This window comes from Galeopterus variegatus, unplaced genomic scaffold, assembly GCF_000696425.1.
Source record: "Galeopterus variegatus unplaced genomic scaffold, G_variegatus-3.0.2 Scaffold5891, whole genome shotgun sequence".
Lineage (NCBI taxonomy): Eukaryota > Metazoa > Chordata > Mammalia > Dermoptera > Cynocephalidae > Galeopterus > Galeopterus variegatus.
The window spans coordinates 82485-97873 of record NW_007732002.1 but is presented as its reverse complement, the minus strand read 5'-3'; the positions used below and the strand labels follow the sequence as shown (position 1 = coordinate 97873).

At 36.2% G+C, this 15389-nt stretch overlaps 1 pseudogene; it reads left to right on the top strand.

The window, feature by feature from the left end:
* LOC103605550 overlaps positions 1–15389 on the top strand; it is a 33706-nt pseudogene that overhangs the window by 1241 nt on the left and 17076 nt on the right.

The following is a 15389-nucleotide window of genomic DNA, read 5'->3' as shown; positions in this document are numbered from 1 at the left end:
CCCTCCTCCCACCCCTCTTTCCCTTTAAAGCCAGAACAATACCCGGAATAAGGTATTTTGAGATTGCTTTACCAGGATATTTTCTTGTTCTTAATTTTGGTTTTTGCTTTTTTTGAGGGCTTGTAACATATGGAATATCTGGATTAAGTTCCCAACTGGCGAAAATAATTTATTCCATTTCAGTACCTCTCTAGCGCAAGGTAAAATTAACTAAGTACAAGATATAGGTTATGGGAAACTAGGACATTTTTGATACACGAAGTGATTTATTTTTGTCTTTTTCTTTTGGAAAAAAAATTAATCATCGGCCAAAATACCTAGAGAATCAAAAAAATAAAATAAAATAAAAGCCAAAGAACAAAGCATTTCACACACACACACACACACCCCAAAAAAGTCAGAATAACTAACAGCTCAAAGAAAACCACGTGATCTCTTCATGCTTTAAAACTTGTGGTCATGCTGAGGCTAAAAGCTAAGAGCTTGTGACCCCGCAACCCCGTCCCCTCCCCCAGACCACTGCGCAGGGCTTAAGGCTCCAGGCTCCCACCAGGCTCCTGCTCGCTCCCAGCATTGTGAGACAAACAATACTTAGGCATTCTATAAAATAAAGGAGCCACAACTCCTAGTCCCCAGTCACATCATTTCACTCCCCAAAAGATTGGCCAGTGTGCGTAGATGTGTGTGTGTGTGTGTGTATATGTATATATTATATAGAACATATATATGCCCTCACAGAAACCCAGATGTTCTATAAGAATGTGCAAGAGAGGTATGGAAACTGGCCAAAAGGAGGGAGAACTGATCTTTCGTGAGCTTAAGAATTGTCACCACAATTCTAAATTCTTGCCACTATTTTGAGTTCATGGTGGATTAAAAAAAAAAAAAAAAAAAGATAACCAGCAAAGTATCACACCCAAAATAGAGACACTTTGAGCTTTTCTCTACCTGAAAAGAAGCTTCTGTATTGACCTCTAGTTTTAATTGTGCCACATAAAGCAGCAATCTCAAGTAATTTGGATTTTAACACCTTTAAAAATACTGGTAATTGACATTTTACCCAGTTGAGAAATCATTTCACTTGATTTAGAAATAATATTAAGTGGCTCTGTTAAACCTAATGATTGGTATCTTAGAACAAAAAGGTCCCCATGGAAACCAGAAAGTAATTTAAGAGTATTATGTTCCTCACACAACTAGAATAGAGCTTTTGTTCTATGTGTATTTACTACTTTAAAATTTTTGGACTACACTTGCAGTTAAGGTCTATTACACTCTTGTTTTGCCTAGAATCAGAAATTCATTGTCCTACTGAAATATGTGTTTTGCTGCATTTGTGTGGTTCTGTGTTCATGTGTTCTTGTTCATGCCCATGAGGCCTAAAACAAAGCCAGCAGATCAGAACACTCACTAAACAAAATTGGGGGGAGGGGGGATATTACGGAGAAAATATGTCAAATGCTATTTTGCTATTTGATCCCAGAGCAGGAACTGTGATTTTATTAGAATCCTATAGAACTGGTCTTTACTTTGTTGGTTTTTTATTTTTAAACTAGTATTCTTTTATTTGCAAACATCTTATAGTTTTTAAATGAGTCAATCTTGTTTTGAACAGCAGGAATACTAACATGAATCAACCTGAAAAAAAAGACATTTGAATTTTTTGGTTACCAAGCTTTAATTTGTTTATGCAAACTTATGTCAGCAAAACAAAGAAAAAAATTAGAGTTAAAAATGAACTTCTGAATGTTATTTTTTTCAATAGCAAATACCAACATAAATCATGTGAACAAAATAAATAATGCATCTTCAACTAAACAGTGTCAATGTGACTTCAATATCAATTTTAAAAGATTTACCTCTTGATAAGTACCAGAAAATTTCAGTACTTGAACATGCACAGTTAACATAATTTGGTTTAAAAATATAGAAAATAAAAATTTATTTATCTCAATCTCAAAGGATTTTATGAAGACCAAATGGCAGCAAGTGGTGTATCAACCTTCTGAAATATGAATAAGCTTAAAATACACATTTTATTAAGTTTCATTTGCAAGTAAAATTTACTTTTATAAACTGGTCTTTGCTAACTTTGATTTTTTAGTATAAGTGTTACATTATTTACAAACATTGCTTGTCTATATTAATGAATTAACTTTGTTTTGTATGGCAAGAATAATTAAATTGCAATAGAATTAAATTGTGTCTGGCATAATTCAGATGAAGTACATCGGTACTAGGACTTACAACATGGAACTAATTACGTTAGTACGTGATGCTTTAAAATTACATTGTTGTGTGGATCTTTGCTTCTCTCAGTAGTATTTTAAAACAGTTTCCTCTTCCTATTTTTTGCAGGACAAATATTGTAAGTCAAAACACTTATGCAAATATTGAGAAGATATAAGACTACCCTGCTTTCCATCAGTAGAAAAATTTTCTCAAATTAATTCTCCTACCTTGAGAATAGACTCAGTAGACATTAAAGTGATTCACTATTAAGATTAAATAGTGTTAAAGGTATTTTTACACTCTGTTTGAAACACTTTGATTTTCCTGTTTATGTGACCCTAGAAGTGGAACTTCTGGTATTACAAACCATAAAATTGCTAGCAGACTGTAATACTATAATCAAAGAAAAAGCTATAAACCAGAAATGTTTTACACACATCACTTTTTTTCAATCACTTTTCTGATTAAATTTGTCCATCTTTGCACCATTATAAATTTTCTAAGTGGAAAATGTCATGGTATGGAACACAATAAAAGATAAAGTTTTATATTAAGAACACAGTCTCCAAAAAACTAATTACCACAATAACATTTTCTTCCAAAGCAAGCAAATCATGGCATTAAAAATTATCCAATGATTTAATGATCTTATACCAGCAAATTTGCTATTTGAAAATGTTGTGATTAAGAAGTAAAAGCTCTAGATGACAAATATGCATATAAAGTTAGGAAACTTTAGGTCATTTTATATTCTGTCTGCTATAACTGAAACAAAGCATGATTATCTACTACCTATGTGGAAAGAGAGCACAATGGCATTTTTTAAAGCTTCTCTCTTTTTTTTTCTCCTCAAAGATAACATTTATCCTAAACTTGGTAGTTCTCTGCTAAGCTTAGAGATTCTCTTTAACTGTCTCCTGACTTGTGATTGCTGAAGGAAGTAGAACTATTGTCTGGCCTTTTTCATGCTGAGGAGGAAGGCACAGTGAAATGTGTTGAATTATCCAGATGCCTGAAAGGGCTGCAGTGAAAGCTTGGAACAACCTAAATAACAGGGCTAACACTCACTGTAAAAGGGAATCTTTCAACAGATACAGCCTACAGAGGACATCTACTTTCAGAATGAAAGAGAGATTTTATTTTCTCAAAACAAATATAATCTAGCTCACTTTTGAAATTTTTGAAAGGATGTCTAAGTCAACGGGAAGACTAATGATTTAAAGATCAAAGATGGAAAGACACAGTTTTATTATTTAAAATTATATAATTTATGACCCTGCTTGGAACTCTGCATGTATTTCTATTCTTTCAGAAAAGAATGATCTGTCCATATCATCCCACACTTTTACATATCCTAATGAATTTTGCTACTTGAAACTTTACTCCCTAAATTTAAAAAATGATCAGCATCACTAAGACAAACGGCTCCTTTATAGCTTGTAGTGATCCCATTACTATAGCTGCTACCTACTAAAGCATCTTTAAGAATTAAAACAGTTTATGTGCTAGAAGATAAAAGCAAGAAGAAAATATGGAAGTTATGATTCAAGTATGGATTGTATAGAAAATGTTTAGATATCAAATTGATAAACATGCTGAACTAAATAACATTATTCCAGGACGTATTTTAATCATTCAAGAACTCAAGGTTAAAGAAGCAAACATGATATGTTGGTATGTATTACAAAAAGATACTGTACTACAGCATGTTAAATTTTTTTATGTTTTTTATAATTAATCAACCAGACCAAAGTTCAGTGTTTCCTTGGAGGATATCAAGGCTAATAAACAAAGCCATTTCAAATATAGAGTCTGCTTGTTGATTTTGGAGAAATAGCAAGACAAATAATCCTGGTGAATATCTAGGTTTAAATTATATTTTTAGAATGTAATACTTGACTAATCTGTAAATCCTCTCATAGTTATTTCATTTGCAATTTTGCTTTTTAGACCATTTAAACAAAAGCGTGGAAATCACTAGTTCTTGATGAACAGTAGTACGTAGCTTCTTTAGAGTCAGATACACACTTTGCAAATGCTAACAGCTTTCAGACCCAATCATATTACTTTAGATTTCTCTAATTTGATCTGAAATAAAATGTTTTCTTCCTTTGTGTTTTAATTATGGTTTTTTTTTCAGTTGCAGAAATATACTCATTTTTCTGACAATATATTATTTATTAGTATTATCTGGATCTTTTATTAGTTACCAGATATAGTTATAGCCTTCTATTTATTTCTCAACCAAATTATTTTCTAAAACTAAATGTGTCTAAGGATAATCAACAAACTAGAAATTGAATAGACCCCATCAGTTTGGTTAATCACCTAACAAAAGCAAGAACCAATTTTTATTTGCTGTATTAGTTGGAGTCTTTGTTGTCCCCCTCAACTAATTACCCCTCTTCATTAAGCTTCAAAAGCTCTTCTTTTAATAGTAGTTTATAACATCTTTAAAATCTGCTGAGGGGGGACGGTCATACGTTTACTTGCTTTTTAAGTCTGTGTCAGAAATTTAAAGATAAAAGTTGAGAGAATTCATTTTTTATATTTTGCTTCCTAAACAAAGTGTCCTATTTATCCTTGTTTGCATGTACAGTCCCTTGGCTTTGTGAAATTTCAGCTATTTCATTTACAATTCAAACCCACTATTCTTAAACTAATCTCTATACTTGATTAATCCCAGCATGCACACTGCATGTTTCTTAAACTCCAGTAATAGTGTTACAAAGTTTACATAAATGTCTTGATATTTAAGACCTAAAGCTCTTAGCAAATTAATTCCAAAATTAATTTTGCTGGTTTTTAACACTACCACATATTTGCAAGTACAGATCTAGCTTTTGACAGATTAGCACAATTTGCAAAAACAATCCTAAATTCCAATTTGTCTTTCATTTTGCCTGACTCCTGGTCAAGTTCTTATGTTCTTTCAACGCTAAGTTTGTGATGAAGTACTGTACATAGCAGCATTAAACCTGGAAATGACTTAGTGGGATATCTTTTAAAGAACAGTTTGAGCCAATATTTTAGGTTGGCAAGGTCCTTAGAGGGCATCTAACTTAATTACTTCATTTTACAGATGAGGAAATTTAGGCCCCCCCAAATGACTTACCTAAAATGCCTCCACTAACTGTCACAGAGCCAGAATAAAGAAAATCACTATTATGGTCAATTTTAGAAGAAACTTTAGACAGTCCTTGACTTATTTTCAAGCTCAATTTTCCTGTAGGGCTTTTGTGAAGATTAAATGAGATAAATGTGTGAAAGCTACAGAGTGATCACAATGCTTGGCACTTGAGAGTGCTTAATAAATGTTCTTTTTCCTTTTTTTTCTCTTTCTTGCTGATGCCCTAAGCCTACTTCTCAAGATTCCCCTCCAAGATCCCGACTTCTTACTGCCAAGGTTTGGGGCACCAGCTGTGCAAGCAAGGTGCAGAGAGAGGGTTTGGAGGGAAAATTTAACAATCTAGTCACCCTCATAATTTAAATACGGTCTGATTTTACCAGCTGAAAAGATGCATAAACTACAATCCTCCTACTCAAGTGTTCGGAGAAAACTGGCTGTCACACAGGGAAATTGGTACATACTTTATTTCTCACCCCTCACACCCCCACTCCGGATGGGGAATCTCAGATTATGATAACAAGTAATGAACGTTTGACCATCAGAAAGCAACTTTATGTTCACATTCATAACCTGCAAATTGTTACGTTAATTGTTTCTTAAATTTTTCTTCAACTATGTAGTTGAGAAGGAGAAACACACGTCACTGTCTGATGCCTTTGTACATACTAACTTGACATTAAAAGAGCTGTTAATAGTGTATAAACTGTTATACCATCTGTGTTATAATTCTGCCTCATCAGGTTTTATGGAATGCCCCCCCCCTTCCATTTCCTTCATTCCACCAGGCATGTCATCAAAGAAGAATAAATTAAGTATTGTGCCAGAAAATGTGGTCTACTTTCTAAAAGGCATCTATCTCTTGCTTTCAGAAATGCCTTTTGGAATGAGCAATGTGGAAACAGTGTCCCCATTGTTGTTTAGGAATGTCATGAATTGGATCCCCACCCCAGCCTTTTATAGAGAAAAAGAATAAAAATCGTTCATCTGAGTTTAAAATTATCATATTTTATAGCATATGCTAACATGCTAATAAGGTGAGGAATTATCACATCTTTGCTGAGGCCATTATGGATAATTGAGCTTTGTCCATCCGCCCAACTAGATTGTAAATTCTGGGATGGTGGAGAGAACTTCTGCTTTGTAGTTTTATGAGACCCTTTCAGAGAGTGTTGACACTTCCATTGTTGGTCTACTGACTAGGTTGAATATTTGTATTGAGGGATATCAGAAATGCCAGTTCCTCTCCACTTTGTAAATTCTATTTCAACATTAAGTGTTTGCTAGGGGCCAGGAACCATATGTAAAGTACTAGATAACATTAGCAATTCTTTAACTCTGTCTAAAAATATGTAACTGAGAGATCAAGCAATGTTCCCCTAGTAAATAAAGATAATTCTGGGAGTTTCTCTGTAAAGACCTAAACAGCTCACAGAGCAGTTCTTGTTGGTTATTTGGAATAGAAAGGGGTAAGAGAAGATTAAGGGAAGCCAGTTCAAAGTGTTAGAGAGAGGTTTTTGCATCTCAGAGAGGGGGAAGGGTTGGGAGTCTAAGAAGACTCAGGCTGGGAATTTGGGCCTTTCCTTTCCCACCAACTGCCCTAAATTCCCTCTCCTGAAACCACGTTGTAGTGTTGAATGGGACCTGGAGTGAGACTCAGGAGATCTGTGCTTGAGTCTGTGCTCTGTCACTAACTAGCTGAATGACATTTAAGCAAATCACTTACTAGATTACCTCTGAGGTCTCTTCCCACTCCATAAATCTTTGCTCTTTATCTCATTTCCCCTTCTTTTTGTTCTTCCCTTCCCCCAGCCCCCACCCCTTCTTCCCGGTCTTCCTTTTAACTGGCAATAATAGTAGTAATGAATTAGTTACCTCTGGAGAGAGAAGTGAGATGGCGTGTGGAGAATTAATGGCGACTTTAGCTTTTTATCTGTGTCATGAACTTTTTTCTTTAATTCTGTGTACCTTCTTTATTGATTATTTAAATTATAATTTCTCATAAATTTCAGGTGCTTATTTAAGTATTCAATAATCTGCCGGAAATGTTCCTCTTTTGTGGATATAAATGTTAACACACAACATTTGGTCACAGAGAGTGCAGTCAATCAGAAATTAACGTGGAATTATTCCTCATAGACCTACCATATGGAAAAATAATCCATAAAGGTGGCCATGGGAGTCCGAGGCCCAGGGTGGATTTTACCTCATCTTCTACACTATAAATAAGGTTTTGCTTTCATGTAAGTCAGCAGAAAGATTCTGGGAACCTCTTTAACCATGATTGTGTGCCCAAAGCAGATAAATAATTTGCCTCATGACACAGACGCGTGACAGAGATCTGGGCAAATCAATGGGCTCTAATTCTCTTTCCTTCCATTCTTTAAGGGCCATTTTGAGTCACACCTCCCACAGGAAGCCTTCCTTATTAAGTCTGGCACACGGTGATTTCTGCCTTCTCTGAACTACCACAGCACTTGAGTTCTATTCTGCTTAAATTGTGTACTTGGGTATTTAGAAAGAGAATAGTGAACTGTGGGCTGTTTAGAGCTCGACAGTTTTCAAAGCACATCAACATGCATATACTATTTTGTTTGACCTTTACCTGAAACCCATAAGGTAGTTTATTGAGGTTAATCTTATTTTATACTGGCAGAAAATGGGGCCTACAGAGGTTGGGCGGATGGACAAAGCTCAATTATCCATAATGGCCTCAGCAAAGATGTGATAATTAATACCTCACCTTATTAGCATGTTAGCATATGCTATAAAATATGATAATTTTAAACTCAGATGAACGATTTTTATTCTTTTTCCCTATAAAAGGCTGGGGTGGGGATCCAACCCTTTCGCAATCTGCCCCTTCTTAGCAATCTCAAATCATAATTCCACGTAATTCCTGCCCCTTCGATTACTTTACATTCAAGAAGCCTGTTCCTCACTCCCACTGGGCTCCTAAAAAATGAGTTTAGCTGCTATCTCTTACCCCATCAGTTCCTTAAACAAGGGATACCAGTGCCTGAAATCGTAAATCTTTAGTGATTCCATCACTTTATCATTCATCAGCAGAAGAGCCTGGGTAGATTTTTCACCTAAACTCAAAACATATTTAACAGTTCAGACCCCCTCACCTCACAAAACACCCAGGCAAAAAATGGGATTAATAATCTGTAACATTGATGGAGTGCTTACAGTGTGCCAGGCGCTGCTCTAAATACTTCATATAAATATCTTACATCATGACCCTATTCAACAAGTAATTATTAGTGTTACCCTTCTGTTCTAGATGAGGAACAGAGGCTGTGAAATGACAGGTCATTTGACTGATACTGCACAGCCAGTACGTGATGGAGACTGTGCTTGAAGCCAGGCTGGCCTGTCATTCAGCACTATTTCAGAAATCTTTGCTTTTACCACAAAAGAGACACAGCAAAGCCATGGTGGAGGCATTTGGATTAGTAAGTCAGAGTAAAGCCTGGTGCTGGTGTCGGTAATAGAACGTGACTTCACTCAGAGCTTCTGAGGGAAGCTTATGACACAGACACACATGGAGGGAGAGAAATAGAACTTTCTGGGACATAGTCACATGGTAGTTTAACCTTCAGTCAGAGACTACTGGGGAAAGAGTTTAAGGACAGAGACAGTTGCCTCCTTTAACACTTTAGAGCAGTGCTGTCTAATAGAAAGATAATACACATTGTGCATGTAATTTTAAACTTTCTTGTAGCCACTTAAAAAAAGTAAAAAGAAACAGGTGAAGTTAATTTCAATAGAGTATTTCATTTAGCCCAATATACCCAAAATGTACTCATTTGAACATGTAATCAGTATAGAAAATTATTAAGAAGATACGTTACCTGTTTGGGGTGCTAAATCTTTGAAATCCGGTGTGCATTTTACACATCTCATTTCAGACTAAACACATTTCAAGTGCTCAATAGCACACGTGACTGGTGGCGACCATATTGTACAGCACAGGAGTTTTGCTGTCTCCTGGCACCAACCACTTCTATTAATAGCATCAGTTACTCTGTCACCCTTTCTTATTTGTCATCCACAGTGTGGCTGTTAGCTATTAATACTGCTTTGCCGATGTTTCCAGCTCATCAAGCCATCTCTGTTAATAAAGGGTTCACTCCATATTCATCTCATAGTAACAGCTAACATTTATTGAATGTGTGTTATGTGCCAGGCATACTTCTGAGTGCTTTAGCTTTATATATATTAAGTCATAAAATCCGCACAACATCCCTGTGAGCTAAGCTTTTTATCATCTCCCCATTTTACAATTGAGAAAAGTGAAATTATTTAACTGCCCAAAGCCACACACAACAATCAAGTGGAGGAACAATGATTCCAGCCACAGAAGTTTAACCACCCCTCCACCCTACCCCACCCCCTCCAAGCTCTGGAACCAGGGCAGCAGAGACCTGGCTAGGTAGCATTTCATTTGAGTCAGTGGCAGAGGTACAACTTGGTCTCAGCTTCTCCCAGGCCCTCCAGACCTGTGAGAAACTTGGCCAAAACTACTTTCCTTTTCTGTGGTGGTTGCCCATAGCAACTGGTTCACAGCACATATATAGGGTTTGTGTATATCTGTGTGAGACTGTACCTACACACGCACAGGAATAAGATCAAACAAACTACAGAGAGTGTTCATAAAACCAATAGAATTGTAGAGCCAGAAGGGCTCTTAAAGACTATTTCATCACAAAAGTTCAGTGCAGCACGCTCAAGAGACTTGCTCGAGGTTACACAGCTCAACTAGAACCCAGATAATGTGACTTCAAGTAGTTTAATATCTACTAAATACTTCTTATTTTATTTTATTTTATTTTGTCAATATACAATGTGGTTGATTCTTGTGGCCCATTGCCAAGACCCCCCTCCCTCCTCCGTCTCCCCCCTTCCTCCCAACAACCTCATATCTGTTCACTTGTTGTATTAACTTCAGGGAATTGTAATTGTTGTGTCTTCTTCCCTCCCCTCCCCACATTATTTGTGTATTTATTTATTTATTTTTAGCTCCCACAAATAAGTGAGAACACGTGATATTTTTCTTTCTGTGCCTGACTCATTTCACTTAATATAATTCTCTCTAGGTCCATCCATGCTGTTGCAAATGGCAGTGTTTCATTCTTTTTTATAGCAGAGTAGTATTCCATTGTGTAGATATACCACATTTCCGTATCCACTCATCCGATGATGGACATTTGGGCTGGTTCCAACTCTTGGTTATCATCAAGTTGAAGGTATACCTATTCTCCAATGTTCATTGCAGCTCTATTTGCTAAATACTTCTTATGCATAGCACTTCTTACTTGAAATGGGGGAAATGCAACAGTATAGCAAATCTGTTCTCAGTAATATACACTTTAACAAATGTTTATCTTCCCTACCAGAGTACCACTTTTGTGTCAGCATTTGCAAAAATCATTTATGCATTTTAAAAATTTAAAATTGGGAAACTCAGAATTAAAGTGAATTCCTCCAGCCTTACTTTGTGCCTATAGTTAAGCATTTACGTTGTTTTCTATATGTTTCACCAGGCCAACAACATATTAAGTTCTTTGAGGGTTAAGACACTATCATACAATTAAAATTCCCTACTTCCCTAAATCTGAGCCCTTAATAAATGTGTAAATAACAATATCAAAACTGTACAATTATCAGTATGAAGAGGTGGCATTTGGCCCATAGATTTCATTTCTTAAATGATGTTAAAACGCACTGCTGGAGAAAGTGTTACTGTTACCAGCTTGACCTTTAGGATTAGCGCTGGTCACCACTTCGGCCAAAGGAACAGCAGTAACATCTCACAAAGATTCTTTCTTTCAGCAGCAAACTAGCCACCACTCTTTCCTCGGATCCTTCTATTTCAAAGTGGAGAGTTTGACTACAGTTTAAATGTTGAAATATTTCCCACTTAAGCACAGAACACACTTGATTTCTTATAAAAAACCACGGCTTTTATATATTATGTTTCAAAGTGGAGATGGCTGTGAAACTTGAGCCCTGACACACAACCTCCACCTGACTTTCGAAAAGTGTTCCAAAAACTGTTCTTCTAATAAGCATGACAAGAGCCCGTTCTTTAATGATTTTTTGCCAACCTATATCATTTATTCTAAGTCATTAAAAAATCAAAATAGTTTACATTAAATAAATCCCTGAGTATGAAAGAGGATGGTCTCATCCACTGTTGGATAAAGACTGAAAAGGCTACAAAGCTAGTCCCAGCACAGAAAAGTGACTCAATAGTGACAACTTAATTCTCTGGAGCTGTTAACAGAACTTGAAAAGGAAAAATCGTATATTCTTTATTTATAAAATCACAAGAAAAATACTTTAGGGACCGTGGGAAATTAGTTTTGTTCTTACTTTTAACATTTTCAGAGCCTACCTCAATGAATAAAATGCTAAGTACAAAAACAAATAAACATTTACGTGGTTGAGCAAGACTCCTGTTTTTTGTTTACTGCTCTTTGATTTTTTTAGTAGCCCACTGTAAAAGCCCTGGGGCACACCTTCAGAATACATGAATAATGTCAGTAATAACTAATAGAGCCTGCTATGGAAAATACTCTGTTTTCAAAACCAGAGGTTAGTTCCTGGAAGTCAGCCGGTCAGAGAAAGGATGTGGTATAGCAGCAAGTTTAAATAGCTTGTGCAACAAAGGGAAGACAGATCTGTTGACTTCTGCCTCCTAAAGGGTTGAAATTGGAAAGAACAATACTTAAATAGCTTATTCAGAAAGCATCAAAGATGAAGAATTTTTCACACTTCGAAAAGCTTCACTAGTCACTTTCGGGAAATCAGGTGAGAAAGGAACTCATGCGTCAGGATAATGATAAGATAAAAATCAGTATTAACTTCAGTTTCAATAAACCAGCCTGGTTCTTTGGGGTTGCTCTATGGAGGACACTGACATCACTTTTTAAATTAGCCCCTAAATCCCATTTCTCGTTTTTGTGAACTGAAAGAGTCATCACCATTCACCTGGCTTTAAAATTCTCTGCAGTTGTGGAGCTCTGTAGCCAAATAAGTTCCACAAAATAAACTCATCGCAGGCGCAGGAAAAGCAGCTCTTTTGAAAATACCTTGTGATCAGGCTCTAGGTCACGACCTGGGTCTTGAGAAACTTGAGTTAGTAGATGTTAGTTTTTCTTAGCTCTTTGTTTACCCTGGACTTAGACATTTTGTATTATTAAAAACCTGTGGCTTATAAGGACATTCTATTTATCTTTCCAGGCTTTTTTTGATGGAAATGCCTGGATTTTCTTGGAAACAGGGATTTTATTGTGGATTCCTGGTGCCCCTTGGAGAGGCTTATTTTTCTGGACAATAGTTTTCCTTAGTGTCACTACTCTTTTCATCTTCGAATGGTCACAAGCTCCCAAGGTCGAGAAAAGTGCATCCTTTTGTTCTAATGAATCAGAAATTCCATTTTAAAAAGTCTGCAAAAGGGACTCTTGATGAATAACTTAAGGCATATTTCCACTGCCCGAAGTATCCAGAGGGGTTAGGCTTCAAGACCCTTGGAGAAAAAGGAAATCCAACTCAGTTAAACTCAAAGAATTTAGCAGCAGTGTTCCTACTTTGATTATTGACACTTAAGAGTTTTAATCTTTATCTGTGCTTTAAGGTGTGTTGTACAGCTAAGCATGCCTGCCTCTGTTAAAAGAATAGCACCCGGTAAACTTTGCATAAAGAAGTAAATTAGCCTCTGACTATAAGTGGAATTCTCAGGGTTTGAAAAGTTCTATCGCTCCAGACTGCATTTCGTCCTTGTAGCACCAACCTTAAGATGCTTTGTGAGTTCATGCTGTATTGGTGTATGTTATTTTAATCAATAAGTCAATCTTTCAGGAAAAAAAATGAATAACCATTTTTAGTTAAATGCTGCACCACTAGCCACTAGCTACATGTGGTTGTTTTATATTTAAAATTTAATGAATGAAAATTAAATAAAGTGAAAAATCCACTTCCTCAAACTCACTAGCCACATTTCAAGTGCTCAATAGCCACGTGTAGCTACTGGCTTCTGTATTTGGACAGTAAAAATATAGGACATTTCCACCATTGCAGAACATTCTATTGGACAGCTCTGCTTCAAAGGGATTCATTTCACTCTTTGAAATGAATTTTATTAGCCAGCAGCAGAAAACACTGATTATCGTTGTAGCTTGCCATCCAAAGAATCCCAGCTTTCTAAGGTGATTGATATCTCTTCTTCCCAGTCACAATGTGAAGAAACTCACTGATGCTGTGAATTTGATATGACTTAAGAATTCTGAAAATTTCCCTCAAGAGTTGTTTGTTACTATAAATTGTAATTAAAAAAAAAAAAAAACTTCTATGCCTCAAAGCCATTTAGCTTTGATTAAGCACGAAAGAAATGCAGTTTCCTATATTTTTTCCTAGCCAAGCTATGTAGAATGCTATAGAAACTGTTTGGTTGGCATTCATTAAATGCACATAAAATTATCTTTGAAGATTGTTAAGAAAGATATAATGGTAACATGTAGTAACTGCTGCTCAAAAGGTCCATATGACACTATTTTTTTAAAATCACCTATTTGGCCTTTTACTTTTTACAGCAACAATTATTTCCTCTTAATCATTCAAAATGTTGTGTCTCATAAATAACTGTGCTGCTTGGCTTGGCTTTCTATCCTTTCCAGGCTTGTGGTCTTTCCGCTTCCTCACAGGCCCTCTATTGACTCCACAGCACGAGTGGCTTGCTCGGGATTCCTTGACTTGTACTTTCTTCGTCTCCAGCCTTCACTCATGCCCTTCCTGCCATCTGCAACATTGTCCCCCTCTAATAAGCCTTTCCAAGACTTATCCATAAATTCCTCAGGCCCATTTGAAATGCCACCTTCTCCTGATGCCACCAGCTGAAGTGACCTCTCCCTCCTCTAAATTATAGCTGCATTATGATTAAGTGTCTCACTTCCCTCACTGGACTGTAAGCTCGTTGGCACAAAGACCACAGTCTTAGTCTATCACTGGTTCCCTCCACACTCTTGGCACAGAGCTGATGCTCTAGACATGCGTGTCGAAATGAGGAAATTCCACCAGTTTTCTAAATATACACGCAAGATTTCTTTGAGCTGCCTCTGCACTGACAAACCAAAGGTAGTAGCATTGCACACATGCCTTTACATTAAGTTTTAACAAATATTTTAGCCATGTCAACCCATTTTGGCTTAGATAATTAGTAGTGTTAGCACAGGTATAGATATATTGACCTACAAGATTGTACTCATGTGAGCGAATGTAGAAAGAAATTGGGCTGTGGCAATATGAAATCTTGTTCTAAGTCAAGTCTAAATTTCATTATCACCTGACAAGGTAACTTTTTTTTTTATGGATCAGATTGGCAAAGACTAAAAAGAATTGATAGAATAATGTCAGTATGGGGAAACAGATTCTTATTTATTTCAGGTGGAAATGTAAGTTGATACAATTTCTGTGGAGGGCAGTTTGGTAATACTTATCAAACTAAAAAAATGGAAGAAGGAATTTCACTTAGAGGAATTTATCCTACAGTCACACTCCCACCTATATACAAGAATGCCTATGGTCTCCTGAGGAAAGTTTAAAACACCCTCTAGGAAGTTTTCTTACCAAAGCTTTCAACCTGAATCTGATAAAGTCTCTTGATCAAATCACCAGTTCATAGGAAATGCAGGCAGGAGAGGAAAACATGTTAAACACCACCATTAAATGTAGTTAGCAAAACCCAGAAGGTGGGAAGTTGTAGGAAAAACAATGCAGTTTTGTCAACAAATAAATTTCAAGGAAAAAAAGGAAGGGGGAATTTATGAGTTAAAAGAGACTTAAGAGGCATATCAATCAAATGCAATGTGTGAACCTTGTCTGTATTCTGATTTTAACACATCAGCTCTAAACAATAGTCAGTAGGGCAAATTTGAACACAAACAGGATGTTATTTATATCAAGAAATTATTGTTCATTTTTTAGGTAATGGTGTTTTTTCTTTTTTTTTAAAAAAAGAGTCCTT